The sequence below is a fragment of the Mus caroli genome, unplaced genomic scaffold, assembly GCF_978045245.1.
Source record: "Mus caroli unplaced genomic scaffold, Mus_caroli_1 scaffold_14, whole genome shotgun sequence".
NCBI lineage: Eukaryota > Metazoa > Chordata > Mammalia > Rodentia > Muridae > Mus > Mus caroli.
This window is the reverse complement of record NW_028227269.1, coordinates 15,821,213-15,846,574: the sequence shown is the minus strand read 5'-3', so window position 1 is coordinate 15,846,574 and position 25,362 is coordinate 15,821,213.

Sequence of the window (25,362 nt, the reverse complement as noted above, 5' to 3'; positions counted from 1 at the left end):
CCTCTGCTGGCCTCTCAGAGTGCCAAGCTTCAGCTGTTTCCATGACCCCACAGTGTCTTCAAATCCGTTAAACGTGAGAGACTCTGAATCATTACTGAGTTTGGCTAGCAGCATGACCTAAGGGCTTGGCTCCCTCTGAACAACAGCTTTAGTGTGCTTACTCTAAGGAAACACTCCCAAACCTCACCTCAACGATGATGGTCTCTTCTTAATCACCACTAATTTCTCAGTTCCAGCTACTTTTGTTCAGTTCTCTATTTTCCCAGTAAAGCAAAAGTTTCAGTTTAGTGGTACTGGTTTCTTATTAATCACACCAGATTTTTCAACTCCAATTGACAAGACCCACAGATTCATGAATGAAATATATCATACAAACTACTCTGATAGAATCTTCAAGGGATTCTCAAATATCTCTCTGAAACCCCACAAGCCAGGCCTCCATTGTCTGCATTGCTCTCAGTATTCCCTTCCAAGCTCCCACAGGACAGCTCACTAAGTCCCTACTAATTGATGGCTCTATTAAAAATACATTTTTATACATTTATTATTATTGCAAGATGTGTGACAGAATCCCTGTCTGCTGTTTGTTTTTTGTCTACTTGACACAAGCTAGGGTCTTCTTGAGAAGAGGGAACTTCAACTGAAAAAAATGCTTCTATCAGACTGCCTATAAGCAAGACCATCAAGCATGTGCTTGATTTCAATTGATGTGATGCTGGGGGATATAAAAAGGCAAACTGAGCAACCCAGGGGAGCAAGCTAGGAAGCAGTCCACAACCCCCAGGTTCCTGCCTTGGGTTGGTGGCCTGACGTCCCTTCCAGATGGCCCATAAACTGTAAGCTGAAATAAACACTGTTTTTGGTCAGTGTTTTATCACACTAACAGAAAAGTAACTAAGATAGAAACTGAAATTGGTACCAGAAGTAAGGTAGTGTTAAGAGCTGGCCCCCTGTTTTGGGAAGGATTGTGGAAGGAGTTTGAAACACTGGGATAGAAAAGCTACTGGGTACTTAATGGGGCTAACTGAGATGTTATGTGGGGCCTGTTATGTGAGGTAGAGAATGGTCCTGAGCTGGGACCATTCACTGATTGAGCTTGGATAACATGTACTGCTGATTCTCATGGCTGTCACACCAGAACTCTGAGGTTGGGTCTCTTCTCCCTGCTTAATGTTTCTATGTTTTGCCTTAAGAAAATAAATGGCCCTGTAGAGCCTGTGAGACTGCCCAGAGATAAAGGTACTTGCTGCACAGACCTGACACCCGAGTTCCATCTCAGAACTCACATGGTAGAAGGAGGGTACCTACTCCTGAAAGTTGTCCTCTTACTTCAATGTACCACAGTACATGCATACACACATGTATACATGCATGCACAAAGAAACAAACACACAAATAGTAATAAAACAAATTTTTAAATGGCCTTGAAAACTCAGAGGTAGGGAAAGGATGCTCATTTGATACTTTTTTTTTCTTTCCGAGACAGGTTTCTCTTTCTAAGACAGACTTCTCTATGTAGCCCTGGCTGTCCTGGAGCTCACTGTGAAGTCCAGGCTGGCTTTGAACTCACAAATATGGCTGCCTCTGCCTCCCAAGTGCTGTTATTAAAGGCATGCGCCACCAGTGCCCGGCTCATTTGATAATTATTGATAATAATAGAAACATTCACATATTTTAAATTCAATTCTTGGGCCATGTATCATGACATGTGCTTTTAATCCCAGCACTTGAGAAGCAGAGACAGGCAGATTTCTGTGAGTTCCAGGCTAGTCAATGTTCTATAGAGAGAACCTGTCTCAGAAATAAATAAAATCAATTATTGAAAGGGAGTCAGGATGTAGTTAAATGGAGTGAATGCTAAGCATACCTGAGGCCCTGACCTCTACCCTCAGCACTGTATTTATAAGGCATAGTGGCCAGACTGGGTTATATAGACCCTGTCTCACTATAGATAGATAGATAGATAGATAGATAGATAGATAGATAGATAGATAGATAGATAGAAATATAGATAGATAGATATCCCGAGCTTTTGTCCCCGCCGGCAAGAACACACTCAGGACAACCGGAATCTTCTGCAGCAAAGCTTTATTGCTTACTTCTCAGGAAGATCCCGACCCCAGAAAACGAAGTCCCTTATATAGTGCTCAGCCATGACGTTTCAGCACCTGATGTGGCGTGACAGCTCTTGATTCGTTGCTCGCCCATCACACCACTATTACACCCCGAGAATGGGCAGTGACTAGGAGTGAGTTCACTCTCGCACTTTCGCACAAGGCTTGTTTACTAGTTTGTCACAGTGGAGGCCAGCGCCATCTTATAATGGTGATTGCTCGCGGCACGCGCACGGCTCTCCACAGCGATTGCTCGCTGCACGGCTTTCCACATCTCCCCCTTTTTATTTTATTAAATTGAGGCTGGACTAGGTCTGTGTAATTATGCCCATCCACTGTGGCTCCTGTCTTAGGTCGTTCCTCCAATGTCACAGCCTTTCCTGTTATAGGATAACCCTATCGCCACTGGGCCCCGTGTCTTAGGATGATCTGTGCATGAGGAAAGTTGCCCGTCCCTGGATACCGCAGTGCTATGTGACAGTAACTACTAAATGACCTATGTCGAACTCTACAAAAGAGGCCAGCCACCAATGTCAACTAATTTTTGAGCATAGATAGCCAGATTTCAGGGGAGGTGCCTTGCTCAATGGCAGCAAGTGCTTGAGCTATCACAACCTTGTCACGTGTTTGTTGGGTTCTGAGCTTGCAAACCAACCAGAGCATGAACACAAGTCCACAGCAGGTGGCAACACCAAATAAACCCACCCCCACCCATTCCTTAAAATAAGAAAATGCAGATGAAATCCAGGAGGAGAGGCCCTCTGTCAATGACAGGTCCACTCGCGTTGAGTTGATCTTTAAAACTGCCACCCTCAGGGCCTCAAGAGTCTCATCAAATCCCTCAGACCAATTTCCTGCAAGATACAGGAAAGCTGTCTAGACAGATTAGCTGCATAAGTAAAATTTTCATATTGGACACTGGTAATACACAGAGCTTCCAGTTTTCTTTCACAACCCAACTGGGCCATCTGGTATAGAACTCCTATCTGTTCTTCTGCCAAGTCAAGGTGCTGATTCAATATCATCAGCCCTCCCTTTAGCTTGGTACTAGCAGAATTTTGGACAGTGATGGCATCAGCCAGATCTGCTGAAAGCTGATTTAATTTTGTGCCTGATTGAACCGTACTAGCCATAGCATACCCTGCAGCTGTAGCAGCAGCTGCACTGGCTGAAATTGCTATGATCACGGCAGCAGTAATTCCAAAATCTCTTTTTTGTCGAAACAGGGATAAGGTGGAGGGTGTTTCCACCGGAACAGGGATCCAACGTGGGATCCGTGCTACCATGGCACGGGTGTTCTTTGTTATGTCCCAACATTGAGAAATCCAACAAGAATCATTGGAACAGACTTCAAATGAATCATTTGAAAGAATAAACAAGAAAGGGGGGTAAACACAGACTGGGGTAGATGGATAATTAATCTGGTTTACCAAAGTTTTATTGAACCCAGTGATCTCTACACTGGTATTAGTATATCCATAAGAATCCTGGGAGGCAGCATGTATTCCCCAATACTGAGCAAATCTTGAGATGCCAGTAAAAGAAGCCTTTCCAACTGCTCCTCCCTGGATAAAAATCAAAGGATTGAGTTCTGTACAACTGCCATTGACTCCACAAAGCACCCACTTGTGAAAGGGATGCATTCTAAAGTCCTGTATGAAAAGTTCCTTTTTCATAACAAATTCCTTCTCTGGGTCATCTATCATGTTGGGAGAAAAGGAAAAGGTTTTACTCTGATCTGCCCAACGAGTGATGGAGGATTGACAATCAGACCAAGGCAGTATCAGCCCTTCATCTTCCAAGCTACAATGAGGGGCTATTTTTGGTTGGTGGGGACGTTCTTTTTCTGAAAAGTTAGGTGGTAGAAATGTACCATTAACCCAAATTGCCTCCTGCCAAAAGGTCCGATTTGTAAAGGTTATATCTGCGTTGGAAGTATCTTGGGTTGTGCTTACCCAACCTCCTCGGTGCTCATTAAACTTCCCTAAAGCTCGAGCTGTGAGGTTGATACATTTTCCTGGTCCATTAATTTGAAAACATAAAGAACCCTGTTCTAATAAAGAGCGATTTTCCCCTAATGGTGCTCGGGTGGGATCATAGGGTAGATATGGCAAATCTAATGTTTTATTAGTAGTAAAGAATTTTGGAAAAACTATAGCATTATGGCGAACTGGCATTGGTTTAGGGAAAGTCGAGAGAATGGCCCATCTCTGTTCGCCCCTCATACTAGGAACCTGAGACAAGTTCAGCATTGTCAGGATCAGGAGCAGTCCTCGGGAGGTCTGCATCTTCTGCACCATCCTTGATGAATATCTTGCGGGTGAGTCGTTCCGGCAGCCAAAATGGAAGCGTTTATGAAACTCCCTTGCAGCCTCTGCCTGCAAGGACAGAGCAGCAGCCACGATTCTAGTAGCTTTGTCTGCCAAGTCATTTCCATGAGACATGGTGCCAGGAAGGCCAGAATGAGCCCTAACATGAGTAATATACACAAGATATCTTCTATGTAACAAGGCTGACTGAATTTGCTGAAAAATGTGAGCAAGCTTGCTAGAGGGTCTAATTAAGCCAGCAACTCCAAGCATATTAACTGCATTGACCACATATGAGGAGTCAGATACAATATTGAGTGGTCCCGGAAAAGTTTCAAGGACTTCTAGAACTACCAAACACTCTACAACCTGGGGTGATGTCTCATTATATTGTTTAGATGTTACTTGGCCATTTACTACATATGCACCTATGCCAGATTTGGATCCATCTGTATACACTACTACCCCATCCAGAAGTGGGTGTTTGGCTGTTATTACTGGAAACACTATGGCTTGGCTTAAGGCAAATTGTAAAATTGGATGTTTTGGATAATGATTATCAATTTGTCCTGAATAAGAGGCAACCAAGACTACCCAATCGTTAGTTGTTGCTGCCAGGGTTTGAACTTGAGCAGAAGTATAAGGTACGATTAGCATATGAGGTTCTTTCCCAAAATAAGTAATAGCTGCTTTTATCCCCCTAAGTGCAAGTTGAGCAATTGCATTAGGATACCACTCAATGATTTTTGCAGGGGAAGCATTAGGATGGACCCACAATAAGGGTCCTTTTTGCCATAAGACTGCTGTTGGTAACTGTGCAGTTTTTAATATGCACAATTCAAATGATTTTGACTCCTCAATGCGTTGTAATTGAGCATCTTGTAAGGCCTTTTCTATCGTTTGTAAAGCTTGACATGCAGCTGGGGTAAGTGCTCTGTGGGAGGAGATGTGGGTATCTCCCTCTAATATGTCAAATAAGGGCTTTAATTCTGCTGATGGAATTTTCAAAAATGGTCTTAGCCAATTAATATCTCCTAGCAATTTTTGGAAATCATTCAAGGTATGTAGTTGATCTTTGCGAATCTCTAATTTTTGAGGAACAATTTTGTCAGGATAAATGAGTGACCCTAGGAAGGCTCCCATTTGAGCAACTTGCACCTTTTCAGTGGCCACCTGCAATCCCCATTGCCCTAACGTTTTTATTAATATAGGGTATGCATCTTGCAATAATTGTGAATTTTTATGGCAAATCAAAATGTCATCCATATAAATTATCACCTGTAATGATGGAAAATGCTCTCTACCTGACTTAAGTGCCAATTGCACATACAGTTGACACATGGTGGGACTATTCGCCATCCCCTGAGGTAGGACCTTCCATTGGTATCTTTGATCCGGCTCTAAATGATTAATGGCTGGGATGGTAAATGCAAATCTTTGCCTATCTTGAGGGCATAAAGGTATAGAGAAAAAGCAATCTTTAATATCTATAATTATAATTTCCCAATTTTTGGGTAAGGCAGAAAGCAATGGTAGCCCTCGCTGAACTGGTCCAAATAGACGCATTTGTGCATTAATAGCTCTAAGATCATGTAATAAACGCCATTTGCCAGATTTTTTCTTAATTACGAAAATAGGTGTATTCCAGGGTGAGGTAGAGGGCTCTAAATGACCTAAGCGTAGCTGTTCAGAAATTAGTTTTGTAGCTGCTTCTAACTTTTCAGAGGAGAGAGACCATTGAGGAACCCATACAACTTCCTCTGTAAGCCATGGTATGGGCATGGAGCCCTCAACGGCCCCTAGAAAAAACCCAAACCTTGTCTCCCATTATTACCTTTTTGGGGGATAGGTTCAAGTTTACCCTGCTCTCCTTTCCCTAATCCCCTTCCTTCTTTATAGCCCATTTTCTTCATTATTTGAACAGCTTGTGGCGAGTATTCATTAGTCAAGGTCAGTCCTAGTGCCTGTAAGATGTCTCTCCCCCAGAGATTTACTGGGAGTGGTAAAACATAGGGAGTGAATCGTCCTGTTTGACCTTCAGGAGCTGTCCAGCTCAAAGAACGGGAACTAATAGTGGGACAGGACTGATAACCTAAACCTTGCAAAGAACGTGATGACTGAGTAACGGGCCAAGTTTTTGGCCACCATTGGGAAGAAAGGATACTTTTATCTGCTCCTGTGCCTAAAATCCCTTTAAATTGTTTTCCTTCTATAACTAATTCTAAGGATGGCCTGGAGTCAAGAGGCATCACTAAGTAAGCAGAATCATTTCCAGTAGAACCAATCCCTCTGGTAGCTCGAGGGACACCAGAGGAAGGAAAACAGCCATGTAGGCTTGGCAAAATTATTAACTGAGCTATTCTATCCCCTTGTGAAATATAAAAGACACCCTGAGGACAGGAACAGAGAACTTGAAGTTCCCCTTCATAGTCTTGATCTACGACTCCAGGGTGAACAATAAGAGCTTGTAAGGTAAGGGAGGCCCAGCCCAATATTAGGCCAACACTCCCAGATGGCAGAGGTCCTTTATAGTCAGTAGGAATAGGCTGCACCCCCATTTGGGGCATTAGCATGAATCAGGTGGTGGTACGGAGGTCCAACCCAGCTGATCCTTCTGTTGCCCTGCGGACTGTGGGGTCTACCTTTTGCCTGTCGAGGTCCCATATGTTTTCGGGCCCTGAGACCTGAGGGCCCTGTACTGGTTTTTTGGAATGGTCTCATTATCTACTGCTTGAGGGAATCCTGGCTGCAGGGGCCTGCCTCGAATGTCCCTGACTGAACGACAATCTCTAGCCCAATGATATCCTTTTCCACACTTAGTACACAGTCCTGGTGCTCTCCTTTTGACAAGGGCTCTACAGTCCTTTTTTAAGTGTCCCGGTTTGCCACAATTATAGCAGAGTTTGAACTCAGCCATGTCAGGGCGTTTTTGCCCTTGTAGAATGGCAGCTGCTAAACCTGCATTAGTGAGTGGCCCTCCAAGCTCACGGCAAACCTTCAACCAGTCCTGCAGTCCCTTGCTCTTTCTAGGTGTAATAGCTGCCCTGCATTCCTGGGTATCCTGTTCATAGATCAACTGTTCAATTAAAGGCATAGCTGTCTCTGGGTCCCCAAAACTTCTCCCTGCCGCTTCTGTCATTCTAGCCACAAAATCTGAGAATGACTCCTGTGCGCCCTGGGTGATCTTGGTCAAATGCCCACTTGCCTCTCCCTTCTTAGAGAGTGCCTTCCATGCCTTAACTGCAGCAGCTGAGATCTGAGCATAAGCTCCCCAATGGTAATTTGTCTGGTTATTAGCGTGTTGTCCCTGACCTGTAAGCAACTCAAAAGTCCATGTTCCTTGGTCCCCTTCAACATTGGCATTGGCCCTTGCCTGTGCTTGGCAGGAGTCTTGCCACAAAGCTTTCCATTCTAAATACATTCCCATGTTAGGAGATGCGGCTTTTACTACGGTCATCCAATCGCTGGGGGTCATTGCCAGAGTCGCAAGCCTTTCAACTTGGGCTACAGTAAAGTTGGCATTGACTCCATAGTTACGAACTGACTCTGCTAGTTCTTTAATCTGTATATACTCCACTGGGGCATGAACGCGTCCGCCCTCTGCGCCTTCAAAGACTGGGAACGCTTGCTGCACTTTTCTCTGTTCCTCTTTTGAAATGAATGAGTCTGATTGATACCTCTGCACGTAGGGCGGAGGTGTACTAGGACCCAGAGGTTGCGGATCTGAAGATCGCATAGTGATTTGACATTTGTCTCTAGCTACTTTTGCTTTCTTTATGTTATTCTGTGACTGATTAGCTCGTCTTTCATCTAGCTGGTATCTTTCTTCCTCTAAGTCTGTCTCCTCAGAGGAGCTAAGTTCCTTATCCAATTCTGAGCTACTGACAGCTAGTGCCTTAAACTCATCTAATGGTGGGTAGAGTCTCCTTTCCTTATGTGCCTCTCCAGTTCTTTCTCTCTTCCTCTCTCCCTTTCCATCCCTTTTTCTAATCTCTCCCAAGGCATTCTTTCCTTTATATCTCTTTTCCTCGGGCTCAAGGCCCGTGGAAAGGCCTAAATTCTTCGGTGCACCTTGTTTCGTCCCAACTTTCAATCTCTCTCCCCACTCTGCCTCTGATAGACTGTCTTGAATTTCGTCCAAAATCTTCTGCCCTGCTTCTACCATTTGCTGACAATCCTCATCTGTTAAGCACGATCTCACCAATTTCCATAACGGCATGATCCCTGCTTTAAGTTTGCCGTTCTGCTGTTCCCTAACTAGATCTCCTTTCAGTTTGTCCCAAGAGGTGACAGTTAACGAACCTGAGCAAGCATACCATGGTGCCACACGGTCTACCTCCCTGACAAATGCCTCTATACTCTTAGTGGTGATTTTTAGGCCACACTGCTTCAGGATCGACCTTAACACCATTACTACAGAGTGAGAAATTCCCATACTGCCCCTATCCAGTCCTGACCGTGACTGAAACTAGTCGCTGTCCAGGTGCTGTCTGAGCCTGACTGCAACTGGGAACCAGTCAGCAGTTCCAGCGGTGGAAGCAAAACAAAACCAAAAGGGAAAGTGCAATCCCCGTGCAAACAATCAAAAGGGCATCTAACTCTGGAGAAATTTCAAGACAATACTTACCTTGCAGAGCTGTAGTGTCCCGCAGTTCTGGTTCCGCCCGGCGAACGAGGGGTCTTCCTTGCGCCAGTGTGATGGTATAAAGTCCCCAGGTCTTCGGCACCACGCATCACGAGCTTTTGTCCCCGCCGGCAAGAACACACTCAGGACAACTGGAATCTTCTGCGGCAAAGCTTTATTGCTTACTTCTAAGGAAGATCCCGACCCCAGAAAATGGAGTCCCTTATATAGTGCTCAGCCATGACGTTTCAGCACCTGATGTGGCGTGACAGCTCTTGATTCGTTGCTCGCCCATCACACCACTATTACACCCCGAGAATGGGCAGTGACTAGGAGTAAGTTCACTCTCGCACTTGCGCACAAGGCTTGTTTACTAGTTTGTCACAGCTGAGGCCAGCACCATCTTATAATGGTGATTGCTCGCGGCACGCGCACGGCTCTCCACAGCAATTGCTCGCTGCACGGCTTTCCACAGATAGATAGATAGATAGATAGATAGATAGATAGATAGATAGATAGATGGATGGATGGATGGATGGATGGATGGATGGATGGATGGATGGATAGATAGATAGATAGATAGATAGATAGATAGATAGATAGATAGATAGTTGGATATATACCTGCCACCTCTGTCTCCTACACAAACTCTAGGAAACCTTCAACTCAGAAGACAGTGACCAACAACCAGTGAGAGCAGGTCCCAGTTCCCCTTGTCAGCAGCTTGTTCAAACAGTACAGAGCTGAAACTTAGAACCTAGGCTTGTCACTGTAATCCTGGACTCCCTGCATGCACTCTGTGCTTACACCCAGAAATCATTTAACATCCTGTATTCCCCAGAGAAGAGCTATGAAGAAATTGGCCCTAGTGGCTCAGTGTGTGGCCTTATTTAGAAATAAGATCTTGGCTGAAGTGAGCACAGTGTGTCTGTCCTAATAGTATCCGTGCCTTTCTGAGAAGAAAAATTTGCCTTTCTTCTTTTTCATTTTCAGTTTGGTTTAAAAGCCATTTCAATCAAGAACTTCTAGAAATTAGTTTTTAATGTATGAGGCAGGGGTTATCTCACTGAAGTTGATACTAGACAGGTGGCCTGTGCTCCTAGTGATCCTCCTGTCTCCACCCACCACAGTGCTGGGCTTACAGGGCCACTCCTGGCTTCTTATGCTGGTCCTGGGAAAAGAATCACTGACCTTAAGCTCCCACACCAAGCATTCTGTCCACCGTGTCATCACTTCAGCCTGCTCCATTTGTTTCATAGGAAAGGCAATTTGGACACAGAAGCAAATAGGGATAGAAGAAGGAAGACACAGGAAGATGGCTAAACACAAGCCAAAGAAAGGCTTGGGCAAAGTTTGGCCTCCAGGCTTGTCTTAGTTAGGGTTTCTATTCCTGCCCAAAACATCATGACCAAGAAGCAAGTTGGGGAGTTCAGGGTTTATTCAGCTTACACTTCCACATTGCTGTTCATCACCAAGGAAGTCAGGACTGGAACTCAAGCAGGTCAGGAAGCAGGAGTTGATGCAGAGGCCATGGAGGGGTGGCACTTACTGGCTTGCTTCCATGGCTTGCTCAGCTTCCTTTCTTATAGAACCCAAGACCACCAGCCCAGGGATGGCACCACCCACAGTGGATCCTCTCAACTTGATCCTCAACTGAGAAAATGCCACACAGCTGGATCTCATGGAGGCACTTTCCCAAGTGAATCTACTTTCTCTGTGATAACCCTAGCCAAGTTGACAACACAAAACCAGCCAGTACATGGCCTCACATGGAATCAACCCCTTCAGCACATTGCTCTTGGCCCTTAGCGTCTAGAATGCTAAGATGATACATTACCATGTGAGTCATCCTAACTGTTGACATTATTTTTCTTTTTTTTTAAATAGCCGCAGGAAGTGAAGAAGACACTGATGAATGGTATAGTCATCTTAAACTAACTACTGTTATGGGAGACGCTGGGGCTTTGTGTTTGTTTGTTGTATTTGAAACAGAGTATTATGCATCCCAGGCTGGTCTGATATAAAGATAATCTTGAGCTGGACAGTGATGGTGCAGGACTTTAATCCCAACACTCAGGAGGCAGAGGCAGCTGAATCTCTGATTTGCAGGCCAGCCTGGTCTACAGAGTGAGTTCCAGGATAGCCATTGCTACATAGAGAAACCTTGTCTTGAAAAACAAACAATAACAAACTGCTTGCAAGTACTAGCATCACAGGCATGTACCTCCAAACCCATTTTATATGGTGCTGGAACCCAGGGCTAAGCAAGAAGGACAGCAGAGTCTGGCTGTTTTCCACAAGGGTGACTACCAGCAAGGCCATTGCAAGAACAAGGTCCCTTGACTGCACATCCAGTGCTCCCACTAACGAGGATCACCACCTACTCACTGATGGCTCTGTGATGGTGGATAATGATTGTCAACTTGATGGAATCTAGAATTGCCTAGACTATAAACCTGTGGACACATCTGCAGGAGAATTTCTAGGTAGCACCATATAAAAGGAAAAACTCACCCTAAGTGTTGGTAGCACCCTTCTGAGGTTTGGATTCCTGGGCTGAATAAAATGGAGAAAGCAACTGAGCACCAGGATCCATCTCTCTCTGCTCCTGACTACAGATGGGTTTAGGTTTGGCGGTCATGGTCAAGATTCAGCCCGTGGTCGACCCATCCTTGTCTCTTCTCAGCACACAACCCTTCCCCATATTTGTCCTGCAGTCTGGCAGCACTAGAGACAGAGTCCTGTTCTGGCTAGTGTCAGGGTCCCAGCACTTTCCCTATGTCAACTTGAAATTCCTGGTGAAAATTCCAGTTCTTTGGGGGTCCATTGTCACAGTCCTCAGAAAGCTGAAGGGAGGGCACAAGTATGTCTTTAGAACAACCTTGGTATTGCCACGACAGTCACAGTTTCTTCCTGCTTTCCAATCTGATAACTCCCACAGAGTTTGCATCTCCAACCTGCCCTATCTACACAATGAACTCTGTGCTTTTCTAGTGGGGTGCAATCTAGAGTAATTGCTGTGGGCTCCCTCTTCTCAGAACAATGCTCCTGTCCTCTAGTATCCTATGGTCTCCACTCCCATCCTCACAAATCAATGGCTCTTGAAAAACCACTTGGCTATCCAGCTTCAGTTTTCTCATTGAAAAATGAAATTTTTTATGTTGGGAGACTTCAGTCTCTTTTCATTAGGAGAGCCCTGCCTACTCAAGGACTGCTCTAGGCTTGCATTGAAGGCTAAGACCAGGGCTCTCAAGATTCAGCTCCCAAAGGAATTGCCGCAGGATTGCTGTAGGAATCCAGGTGCCACTCCAGTACTGTGATGCTGTGGCCTGGGGCCAGGCCCAAGGAGCTCCATTCCAGGAGATCCAACCTCAGGCACATTGCTGCCTCTCTGGCTACTGAAGACTGATAAGCCTATAGGCCAGGAGATGGCTTGAAGAATACCCAGAACCCTCCCTAGATCTGAGCATGCTCTTCAGACTGGCTGGTCCCATGAAGGACAAGTGTTTTGTTTTGCTTTGTTATTTTGCTGCTTCCTCTGACTTCACAGCCAACGGGCTCTCTGTTCCAAGGAAGCAGCATCCTTTTTGGCTAATGGAAGTAGTATGGGAGTTTATTTGTGAGATCTGGGTGACTCCCAGATCTCCAGAGGGGCCCAGACTAGGTCAGACACTACACAGCCAGAACCACGTGTCCACTGTGTACAGAGGTGTTTGTCCTCTCAGGACCCTGCTGCCCAGCTGTGGATTCTGAACATTCTCTGATGGTAGACGGGGGTAGTTAAATCTTTCTGCAGATGTCTGCTACCCCAGGGAGGATTCTTGCCTCCTTTTCACAATAAAATCCCAGTTCAGGACCAGTGCCAAGACCTAGGCACTGTACAAGGTGGCTGGGACGGTAGTTCTGGGATTCCAGTCTAAAACCCAGAAGGGTTTTTGCTTAAAGAAGAGTCAGTGGCAGACAGATACAGGTACAGAAACATCTGCTTTATAGGGCAGAAGAAAGCTTGTCACTAGCCCTGCTGCCTCCCTTGACAGCAGAATCTACCTTCCAGAGTCCAGGCCCCCCTGCTCAGGGGGAAGACATGAGCACACCATCCAAGAACAGACTTAGGGTCTCTGGGAGACCAGGGAGGAGTGTTGTGCAGTGCCTGTGGCTCTTCCCAGCTCTCCCAGCATCCCTCAGTACTTATGGCTCCTCCCAGCTCTCCTAGCATCCCTCAGTACCTATGGCTCCTCCCAGCTCTCCCAGCATCTCTCAGTACCTATGGTTCCTCCTAGCACTTCTCATCTCATCCCCTACCCTAAACTTCTCTTTCTTGGAAGCTAGACCTTAGAATCCCTTCCCCAAGCCTGATTCCTGTATAACTCAGCCATTTGGTTTATGCTGTTCTCTTGGCCCTGGCCACCTCTCTTGGTCAGTGATTCTCTCTCTCTCTCTCTCTCTCTCTCTCTCTCTCTCTCTCTCTCTCTCTCTCTCTCTCTCTCCTCACATGGTTTAGTCTGTCGGCAAGTTCACTCTGTCCTCTTTCCTCTGTCTTCTTTCTTCCTTATAGCTACAATAAAATCCTTCCCAATGCTTTAGGAGTCATTAGGCCCCCTATACTATTTAATTTTTCATTCAGATTGTGAAGTTGATTTTCATCCTTGAAGCCATACTAGAATTACCCAGATGATTTAAACATTCCCAGCATGTGGGGATTGGACCAGAACCTTGGGACCTGGAACCTGCCCACGGTTATGTCTTTTTTTTTTTTTAACATTTTGCTTATGTATTTGTATACATGGGTGGTGTGCATGGTCAGAGGACAACTTGCTAGAGTCCGTTCTTTCCTTCCTGTACATTTGTCCACAGGATCAATTAAGCTTGGTAATAAGCTCCTTTGCCCACTAAACCCATCTTGCCAGGCCTCATGAATATTCTTCAACATTCTACTTAACTGATCTTAGCTCACATCAGGGCTGGGAGTCACGTGTCTGAGTGTGAAAATCTATGTTGACTGTGTTCACTAGGGAAGGAAGATTAGAAAAGTAAGGGACTGGGGAGCAATGCTCCAGAGTTAGAAGGAAGAAAACAGCTGGGTAGGGCACCTGAGAAGGGGCATTGGGGTGGGCCTGTCTTTGCATTCCTGTGCCCGAGCCCCAGGTCCTAATAGGCGCCAGTGAGAGCTATTTAGTTTCCCACTAGGTGGATGTGACTCAGCTTACAGAGTTTATACATCCTCAGGCACAGGGAACAGTCAAAGGTTTTAACTTGTTTGACAGAGACAGATTCAGTCTGGATATGCAAATCAGTGATCAGAGAGAGTCCTTGTAGCCTGAAAGAAACTTGTGATTTGCACCTTAGAAAGGGTGGCCAGATAGACCGGACAGACAACTGGACAGATAGAAGACATCAGCTGTACAACAGACACACATTCTGGGATTCTGACATCCATCGATATTTAGTCTGTGGTGAGTTGCAACACCCTGTATGGGTTCCAGCTTGCTCACCTGTAAAACAAGACGGATTCTCTTACCTATTCGATAGGGGGTATGCTGGTTAGTGGTTTTGACAGCTTAACATGTGTTAGCGTCATCTAAGAATCAAGAACTTGAATTAAGAAAATGCCTTTATCAGATGTCCTGTAGGCAAGTCTGTGAGACATTCTACTGATTAATGGTTGATGTGTGGGAAGGCCCAGCCACTGTGATTAGTGGGCCTGGCTTGTATAAAAAAATGCTATCTGAGGAGATGGAGAGATGGCTCAGTGGTTAACACTGGCTGCTCCTCTAAAGGACCAGGTTTCAACTCCCAGAATCCACATGGTGGCTCACAAACATTTGTTGTTCCAGTTTCAGGGGATCTGGAGACCTCTCATGGCTGCTTTGGACATAGCATGTACATCTTATGCAGAGAAGCAATAAGTAAGTAAGTAAATAAATAAATAAATAAATGCGCTAAAATAAATAAGTCTCAAAAAAAAAAAAAGCAAGCTGAGCACATTGTGAGGAGCAAGACCATAAGCAGCCCTCCTCCATGGTCTCTGCTTCAGTTCCTGCCTCTTGGTCCCCGCCTTGTTTGAGTTTCTGCCTTCTTTTCCTTCATAATGGACTGTGGTAATGATGCTTGATAACCTGAGGCTAAAACCTAGGATCAATGTAGCAAAACTGACTCCTTCAATTTGTCTTCTGACCTCCACATTCATACACTCCACCTATGTAAGAAGTAAATGAATAAAATTTTAAAACAAACAATTGAGCTGAGCATACAATTGCTGTGAAGTCCAACCATCATGCTCCTGGACAGTTATCCCACATACATGGAAACTCATGTTCACAGATACACCTTTTTGTAAGTGTTCACAATGATTGTGTATAATGGCCATAAGGGCTGACCAGATGTCCTTCAATAGTGACTTGGTAACGCAGCTGCCATGCACTGGTGCTGTGGAATGCAGCTTAGCCATAAAGAGTTCTAGGGAATTCTATGGAGTGAAAAAATATCTTAAAAAGGAAGAGAGGAAGAGAGAGAGAGAGAGAGAGAGAGAGAGAGAGAGAGAGAGAGAGAGAGAGAGAGAGAGAGAGAGAGAGAAGGGAGAGGGGAGAGGAGGGAGAAAGGAAACATTGGGCTGAAGTAAAGAAATGGCCCACTCATCCCATCCTATTTCCCGCCATGCCAACTGCTGGTCTCCAACACAGACTGGCCAGCAAGTAATGGAGGGAGAATCAGTCCCAAGAGTTTCTCAAGACACACTGAGATAGGTGCTCAGTGCTCTCACCTTCTGTCTGTCTGTCTGTCTGTCTATCTGTCTGTCTGTCTGTCTCTGTCTCTGTCTCTCACATTCACACACACACACACACACACAAACACACACACACGCACAGGAGCCCATCTCACTGCCTCCTCTGCCCACTCGCCTACTCCAGAGTTGATAGTGAGGTGGGCCTGCCTGTCTGAGAACTGGGATCAGCAGAGGAGGCACAGCAATTGACTGTCTATGGGTTATGTATGAGAAAAGAGAAACTTTTGGTTTCAGAAAGGATGGCATTGCTAGGAGTACCGGGGTGGAATGGGCTCCCATCCTTGCAGGGACTATGGGGAAGTCACCTCCCTCAGGGTGGGGAGAGGGCCCTTAGGGAGCTCACCTGGGACTGCAGTTGTCCCTCTGCTGTGTGCTCTGAGGCCAGGTTGGAACCTTTGGGAGCTTCTGTTGGACACACTTTTCTCTTTTGAGCTACTCACTTGCAGCTGAGAAAGCACCTTTCTTCCCTAGTAGCAAGACCTAGAAGTGGGGTATTCCAAGACAGCAACATGTCCTTATTGCCATCATCAGAAAAGATTCAGAACACCTTCAACTAAACAAAGTGGCACAGACCTAGGTAATTCCCAGCTTCCACTTTCCCCAAAAAGCGAGCTCAGTGACATTTCCCAAGTGAGGAGGCAGGAGAGGAAGTGATGTCAGTCTAGACTAAACTGATGAATAGGCTATCTCAGCACACTCATGGCAGCATGTGTGGATACTGACATGTGGGGCTGCTTCTTGACATTGCCCCAGAAGATACAAGCCCCACAGAGCCTCACCCAAGAGCCTGAGTACAACTAAGTATTAACTAACTCTCTCTTCCTTACTCACAGATACAGCTCAGTCATGGGCAGAACAGACATGCTCATGGGAATTCAGGAGGGAAAACTGTTAGCAATGAGATTGGTCCTATCTTCATGAGGGAGCTGGTTACAAAATTCAGGCAAGACAACCTCTGAAAAACAAACATGTCATGCTTATGCAACAAGGAGAGACCTTGCCCTGATAGAGCCAAAGAGGATGTTTGGAGTAGGAGAGGGACAGAGAAGATAATAAAGAGACTTGTAGATGGGTATGCACAGGAACACCAGCAGCAAATACATCTTCCAGCAACTGATACATCTTCCAGCAGCAGATACATCTTCCAGCAACTGATATATCTTCCAGCAGCAGGTACATCTTCCAGAAGTTGATATATCTTCCAGCAGCAGATACATCTTCTAGCAGCAGATACATCTTCCAGTATCTGAAACATCTTCCAGCAGCAGATACATCTTCCAGTATCTGAAACATCTTCTAGCAGCAGATACATCTTCCAGCAGCAGATACATCTTCCAGCAGTAGATACATCTTCCAGCAGCAGATATATCTTCTAGCAACTGATACATCTTCCAGCGGCAGATACAACTTCCAGTATCTGAAACATCTTCCAGCAGCAGATACATCTTCCAGCAGCAGATACATCTTCCAGTATTTGAAACATCTTCCAGCAGCAGATACATCTTCCAGCAGCAGATACATCTTCCAGTATTTGAAACATCTTCCAGCAGCAGATACATCTTCCAGCAGCAGATACATCTTCCACCAGCAGATATATCTTCTAGCAACTGATATATCTTCCAGCATCAGATACATCTTCGAGTATTTGAAACATCTTCCAGCAGCAGATATATCTTCTAGCACCTGATACATCTTCCAGCAGTTAATACATCTTTCGGCAGCCAGGGATTTCAGAAAGAGGCGAGGGCAAAGAACAAGAACCCGTGCCTACAGTTCGTGAGGTACAGACATCCTTGGGGCTTTTGAGGCTGCAGGTGACTCTCAGAAACCATGTGTCGCTAACCCAGGTGGAGATGGAAGTTGTTGGGTAGAAATTTAGAAATCCTCATTTGCAATAGAAGTGTCTGCCTTCTCACCACCCCTTAGCAGTCCAAGAAAGTTCTTCAGGCTCCAACTTAGCAAGGCTTAAGCAACTGCTACTAATATGAAGAGGTTTATTTTTAAAGCAAAATCTCCCTTGTAGTTACAAAAATAAATCATATTCGGGCTGGCATGTAGCAAATTTGGTCGAGGGCTTGCCTAACTTTCATGACACCCTGGGTGGGGTACTCAGTGCTACATAAAACTAGGCATGGTTGCACACATCTATAGTCCCAGAACTCAGAGGTGGAGGCAGGAGGATCATAAATTTAAGGTAATCGTCATCCTCTGAACAGCAAGCATGAAGTTTGGCTCTCTGTCTCTCTCTCTCTCTCTCTCTCTGTCTCTCTCTCTCTCTCTCTCTCTCTCTCTCTCTCTCTCTCTCTCTCTCTCTCTCTTTCTCTCTTTCTCTCCCTCTCTCAACACAGTCCAGGTCTCTCTATAATGTAACTTTGGCTGTCCTAGAACTCGCTATGTAGATACAGGCTGTCAATCAGGCTGTATCTTTGTGTGCTGGGATTAAAAGTATATGCCACTGTGCCTGGTTTCTGCTTTTTTTTTTTAAGGGTTTGTTTAATTTTATGTGTATAAGCATTGGTCTGCATGTATGTAGGTGTGCCACATGAGTGCAGTACCTATGAAAACCAGAAGAGGGAGTCACTGGAGAAACTGACAGTTGTGAGATGCTGTGTGAGTGCTGGGAACCAAATGGGGTTGTCTGCAAGAGCAGCCAGTGCTCTGAATCACTGAGCCATCTCTCCAGCCTGTCTTATTTTTGTTTTAAATATTGTCTGTAAGTGTTGAAGAGCTCTTAGTGACTGTCAGCAGCCCAGGACTTCTCAGGAAGCAGTCACATTCCCCATGGGTCCCCACCGATGTGCCTTCAGACAGTGGACCTCCTCCCAAGGTTACCCTTAAACTCTTAGTGTTTGCTCTCCCAGCATTCCTGTCGCTCAGGAACGCAGTAGTAGTTCGGCTGGTTCAAAATCTGGGCTGTGGCCAGGGCAGCTTTCTCTTTGTGTGTTTTCAGGTGGCACCTGGCAGGCCCTGGTTCTTGTGGGCTGTTGCTAACTGGGCCTCTTTATAGGGCTGCTAACACTGGCAGGTAGCCTCCCTCCTCATAATGAGTGGGCAATAAGTTGATAGAGACCAATTCAGGGGCCTGTTTTATCACCAGATCTTAGAAGTAACCCTTAGCTTGAGGTTGGAACCCTTGAAGACCCCTAAGGAGGTTGCCTCTCATCTCTCTCCTTTATTTATTTATTTATTTATTTATTTATTTATTTATTTATTTAAGAAAGATAGGGTTTCTCTGGGTAGCCTTGTCTGTTTGGGAACTCACTCTGTCCACCAGGCTGGCCTCAAACTCAGAGATTCAGCTATTGCTGCCTCATGTTGGGATGAAAGCCATAATCTACCATTGCCTGGTGCCTTATTCTGATATACAGAAGCATGCCAAGCCTTTTCAGGTCGCTATTTAGATATATCTTAAGTCTTGTGACTATATGTAACTATGTCTGTGTATCACACATTCTGCATACTGCATTCCATACCCCAAAATTGCTTGACTGCATCTCTCAGGATTGATGTTCAGTTCTTGTGACAAAGAATGCTCTAGTGAGCGTTAGCCAGTCCTGTCTGTGTGGCTGAGGGAAAAAGCTCCGATGTCAATCTAGTCTCCTTCCTTCCTCCCTCTGACCTCTAACTGACCTGAACCCTGGCTCATCTCATAGCTTGTTAACAAATACCAGCAAGGCCCAGACAGTTGTCTCTCCTCCAACTCCTCTCATAACCTCCCCTGTCCTTCCCCTCCCCTCTTCCTCCCCTTTCCCACCCTTCCCCTCCACTTTCCCTCCCCTTTCCTCCCCTCCCTTCCCACTGATCATCTTACCTCTATCTTATGTTTCTTGTTCTTCACCAGGTGTCCCTCCTTGCAGCCTAAGCTCCATAACTCCCCGTACCAGCTTCAGGCAACCTGTATGAACATTCCAGGTCAGACTGGGCATCTCTCTTCCAGGTCCCACAGTGAGCTGAGCAGGGTTCCATTCAGAACTTGGAGGCTACCTCAGGACTATCTGCCATCTCTCTCTTTCTGGGCCTGGGAGATCTCTGAAAAAGTAAAACGTAATAACAAAATTCTAGGCCTTTAGGCCCAGGCTTGGGAATGTGACCTTTGTGACTCAATGCTCCAAGGTATGCTAATCATAAAAAAGTTAGTGACATCTCTCCATCCACCCGCTTCCTGGGTTCAAAGAGTGTTAATTCAAAGAATGTGCTATTGTTAGGGGCTCTTAGAAACTGTCTTAAGAGATAACCTGAACAATTACCAGGTATTCCATGTGACACTTGTGACTTTGTACTTCCTTGTGACTCTTAACTGGTATCTTTGGTATTTTCCAACAACGCCCTCCCCACTTCCTTGAGTTGTGGTTTCTTCCTTTAAATACCCCCTTACCCAGCTACTTGGCGCACCACGGTCCTGTACTCCTGCATGGTGTGTGACTGTGGGCCCAAGAGCACTCTTGAATAAAAATCCTCTTGCTGTTTGCAGCAAGAACATTTCTTGTGGGTGATTTTGGGGTGTCGCCTCTCCTGAGTCAGAACGTTGGGGAATCCTCACGCTGTGGGTCTTTCATCTCCACTAGCAGGTATCAGCTGAAACTTTGAATGGAAGCCTTGTATAGTCCTGGCCTTAGCTGCCATGCTCTGACAGCTAGTGCAGGAATAATGGATCAACCACACCTTGAACATGAACACTGTTGTTAACAGAGTTGCCTTTCAAGTCTGGAGACAAACATAGGGAACAGTCAGTTCTAAGTACTTGTGCAGTGTAATTGCATCTCTGGACTGTGGCTCTCTGACCTCCATTCCTTTTCCATGCAGCCCTGAGCACAATAGAGTTTTCTTTGTCCTTTGGTCCTCTGACATTAATTCTGCTATGGAGTACAGGTTGTCCCAGAACTCATGACTTATCTGCCTCAGCCGCCCCTTTCTGTGCTCTTATTTCTGCCCCTCACTGTACTCTCACATCTTGTGTGACATTGAGTTCTCCATTTGAGAAGACTCCCAAGGCTGGAGAGATGGCTCAGTTATTAAGAGCACTGACTGCTCTACCTAAGGTCCTGAGTTACAATCCCAGGAATCACATGTTGGCAGAGAGAGAGGGAGATGGAGAGGGAGAGGGAGAGGGAGAGGGAGAGGGAGAGGGAGAGGGAGAGGGAGAGGGAGAGGGAGAGGGAGAAAGAGAAAGAGAAAGAGAAAGAGAAAGAGAAAGAGAAAGAGAAAGAGAAAGAGAAAGAGAAAAAGAGAGAAGTCTTCATAACTGGGCAGACACATCCATCCATCCTCTTATTCCCCATTATTTGAATAAGTGATCCTGAACTTGCTGTGTAACCTTCCCTCAGCCTGAAGCTGGCTGAGCCAGACCTTGACCTTGCTGCCACTAAGGAGATTACCTAGGGTGGAGTCTTCCTCCCTGGATCACTCAATTGTTCAGCCACCGTTGCTGTTCCTCTTCAAGATACTGCTACCTGCTGAGAATGCCCAGGAGCTATTCCAGAGAATATGCCCTATCCTGCACATAATCACCTGCAGCTGGTTTCAGGCTCCAAGAATGAATGGGTGGGAATGGGCCTACGCCCTCCTTTATAAGTGCATTTGTCATTAAACATTTGAACCTTGATCAGAACATTGTCTTGGCTCCATTTCTCTCTCATCCGCCTAGTTTCCTTTTCTTTAAGTGCCGGCCTACCACTCAGGTGTACCCCCTCCAAGTGAACTGCTGGATGGTTTGCAAGATTGGTGGGTGACATTAGCCAAGACACATATTTGGCCCTGAGGTACTGCTTCTGTCCAATATCTAAAACACCTTCTAGCCAACAGCACCTTTCTCCTTGAGGTGAGGTGGGAGCAAAGACAATGTCTGGCCAATCTCAGAGTCTCCAGTGCTCACCCAGGACAGGTGCTCAGTGGGTGCTTCCTGAACATCATCAGACGGTCTGGGGCTCAGTCTACAGGTTCTGTGGCTTAAAGCAGGAGGGCCAATGGCCTTGCTGTGTGTGAAGCCCACTGAGTGGGGAAAGGCTGGCATGTCCTCCTCTCTGACAAATTCTCGGCTGTTCCAGACATTCAAGGACTTTCCCCATGTCTACCACTTATCTGCTTCATACCCACACTCACTGGAGAGTGAACCATAATCAGGGTGCTTGGGGCAACACAGGAAACTCACAGACCTTGGTTTATTTGATCATTTTAATATGCCAGGTCAATGGAAAGGAAGGACAGAGCACACAGGAACACCTGTGTTTGCAGGACAGAGGGCAGATGTCCACAGCCCTGGGCATGCATGTATCTCCTGTGTAATTAGGCAAATGAATACATAAATACCACAGCACAGCCAGACTTGGGGGTGGGGAGAATCACAGGTCACAGGGGACCATGCTATAAAGGTAGTCAGAGGCTTTAAATACAGGGGCTGAACCTTCTCACTTTATACAAAACGTATATATTAAAAGTAAGGATACCACGGTATAAACATGCAAGCAGCTTTGGTCAGAGAAAATAAACAAGGGAGGTGGATCCACGCACAGGAAGGGCTTGCCTGTCTGCTCTCCATGTTCTTCATCCTCACAAAGTCAGCTGGGATCATCGAATAAATCAGCTGGTCTCGGTAAGATACTGAAACATCCTGTCTGGTGTCCTTAAGGGCCTCCAGGCCCTCTGTGGGCAGGGAAGGAGCCCTACAGCTGAGAACACTTGAAACCTTGGAAGGAACCAGCCTAGACTGGATGGGGAGGGACATATATTGGGTCAGATAGAGGAGGGAGCTGCATCCAGCCAGACCAGGTAAGTGTGATGTGCTGCCTGGACCCAGGTCCCGAGTGAGCAGGAGAAATCCACTTTTGCAAGCAAAGCTGAAGATGGCAGGTCAAGCCTGTGTTTCTCATAACTGTGTAAAGCCCATTCCCCTCAGAACTTGCTAGCACTGCTGGGATCACACTGCAGCAACAGGACAATGGATGGGTCGCTCTTGGCACCTTTGTCGAATTCTTCCAGGGACATTTTGCCTGAGGAATGGAAGAGGGAGACTTAGGATTAGCCAGTGCTCTGGTTAAAGTCTGGAACCCTCTGGAAAATGGACAATGTCCAGTCTCTTCTCTCTCTCTCTCTCTCCCTGTCTCTCTACGTCCCTCCTTCTCTCCCTCCTTTCCTCCCTTTCGTTTTGTTTATTGAAACAGGGTTTCCTCTGTGTACAGCCCTGGCTGTTCTAGAACTCACTTTTTAGACCAGGTTAGCCTTGACTCACAGAGAGCCTCCTGTCTCCTATGAGCTCCGATTAAAGACATGTGCCACCATGCCTGACCAGAGGGTATTTTCTTAACTAGTGATTGATGGAGCAGAGCCCAGCCCATTGTAGGTGGTGAAACTCTGGGCTAGTGATCCTGAGTTCTATAAGAAAGAAGGCTGAGCAAGCCATGGGGAGCAAGCCAGGAAGTAGCAACCCTTTCATGGTCTCTATATCAGCTCCTGCCTTCAGATTCCTGCCCTGTTTGAGTCCTGCCCTCACTGCTTTTGATGATGAACAGTTATATGGAAACTGTGAGTGAATAAACACTTTCCTCCCCAAGTTGCTTGTGGCCATGGTGTGTCATCACAGCAATGGAAACCCTAACTCAGACAACGCGGATGAAGCCTGAAGGTCAGAGGGTCTACTGACATGCCCATGGTTATAGAGTCCTAGGAAGGGTACAGGATGCAAGCTAGGCATACCTGAACCTGAATTCTAGTCTCCCTCCCTCAATCAGAGCTGAATCAAGTGGGCTAGAAAAGGGCAAGCCTATATAGGGCAGAGGGTATATCCCAAACACCTCTGTGCCATCAACAGTTTCACAGGCTCATCTACTCCCCTCTCCCCACCACACCCCCTCTCCCAATACCCTCTTCCCACCCCACCTGCTCACTCCTGCCATGTTTCCTACCATCATTGTTTGTGTCCATCTGCCTGAAGATCTTGTCTGTTCGCTTCTGGGACTTGGACTAATCTTCAGACATCTTCATCACTGAGGACACCATCTTGTAGATGGCCTGCAAAGGGGCATCTGTGAGTGTGATCTGGAGGATGGAGGGTGGGTTATGGTTTTTGCTCCCCTCTCCCCTCCCCTTGCTGTTCTTATTATCTCCAGGTGTAGAGATGAACCCACAGTCTCCATATACTCCATACAAGCACTAACAATGTATCATTTGGGCAACATCCTAGCCAACCTCCTCTTCTTCAACCTCAGGTATATTAGAGCAACAGAAACAGACCAGTACACCCAAGGTAAAAAAATAATAGGACTATAGTCTTTTATATGAAAAATATAGGCTCAAATATATATGGATTCATAATTTCTCAGACTTTAAAAGTAACATAGTTTTACATGGCATGTATTTTGAACCAGTCCCTAGTGAGGTCTAAAAGAATACTGTATGATCAAAGGCATTTATATTTTACAGCAAACATAAATGTTTGTATGGTATGGGATAAGTGAAATTGTATATTTCCTCAATTCAGTTTTAGGACAATTTTATCCTTGAGAATTATTATATATTTTTTGAGTCAGGGTTTCTCTGTATAGAGCCCTGGATATCCTGAAACTCACTTTGTAGACTTGGCTGTCCTTAAACTCATAGAGATCCACCTGTCTCTGACTCCTGAGTGCTGGGGTTAAAGGGATGTGACACCATGCCCAACAAGAATTAATTTTAAAAATAGATATTTCAGGTATTTTTAAAAATAAACTTAGTGGTGTCCGTGTCTGTAATGGTAATACCAGCATCTTCTTTTCTCGATGCATTAAAAATATGTAAATGAGGGCTGGGGTAGTAACTCTGTGTTCGAGCACTTGCCTATAGGTTCAAGGCCTTGGATTCAATCCTCAGTACCACATACAAAGGAGTGGGTAGTGTTCTCTTGATTCCTGTTCAACATTTAAACCTTAAATTATGTTCATGTCTGTGTGTGTGTGTCTCTGTGTGTGTATCCATTTGTGTTTGTCTCTGTGTGTGTGTCTCTGTGTATGTGTGTGTCTGTGTCTATGTGTGTGTCTCTCTGTGTCTGTGTGTGTATGTGTGTGTCCCTGTGTTTGTATGTGTGTGTATATGTCTGTGTGTATGTCTCTGTGTGTCTGTGTGTGTATGTGTCTGTGTATATATGTGCCTGAGTGTGTATGTCTGTGTGTGTGTCTGTGTGTGTATGTCTCTGTGTGTCTGTGTATGTATGTGCCTGAGTGTGTAGGTCTGTGTGTGTGTCTGTGTGTGTATGTCTCTGTGTGTTGTGTGTATATGCCTGTGTATGTCTGTGTATTTGTCTGTGTATGTGTCTGTGTGTATGTATATATGTGCCTGAGTGTGTGTTTCTGTGTGTCTGTTTGTGTGTCTGTGTATGTGCCTGTGTGTGTCAGTGTGTGTTTGTGTCTGTTTGTGTGTGTCTCTGTGTGTCTGTCTGTGTGTATATGTGTCTATGTGTACATGTCTGTGTGTGTGTGTCTTGTGTGTCTGTGTGTGTGTATGTGTGTCTCTGTGTGTGTGTGTGTGTCTGTGTGTCTGTGTGTGTCTCTGTGTGTGCGTGTC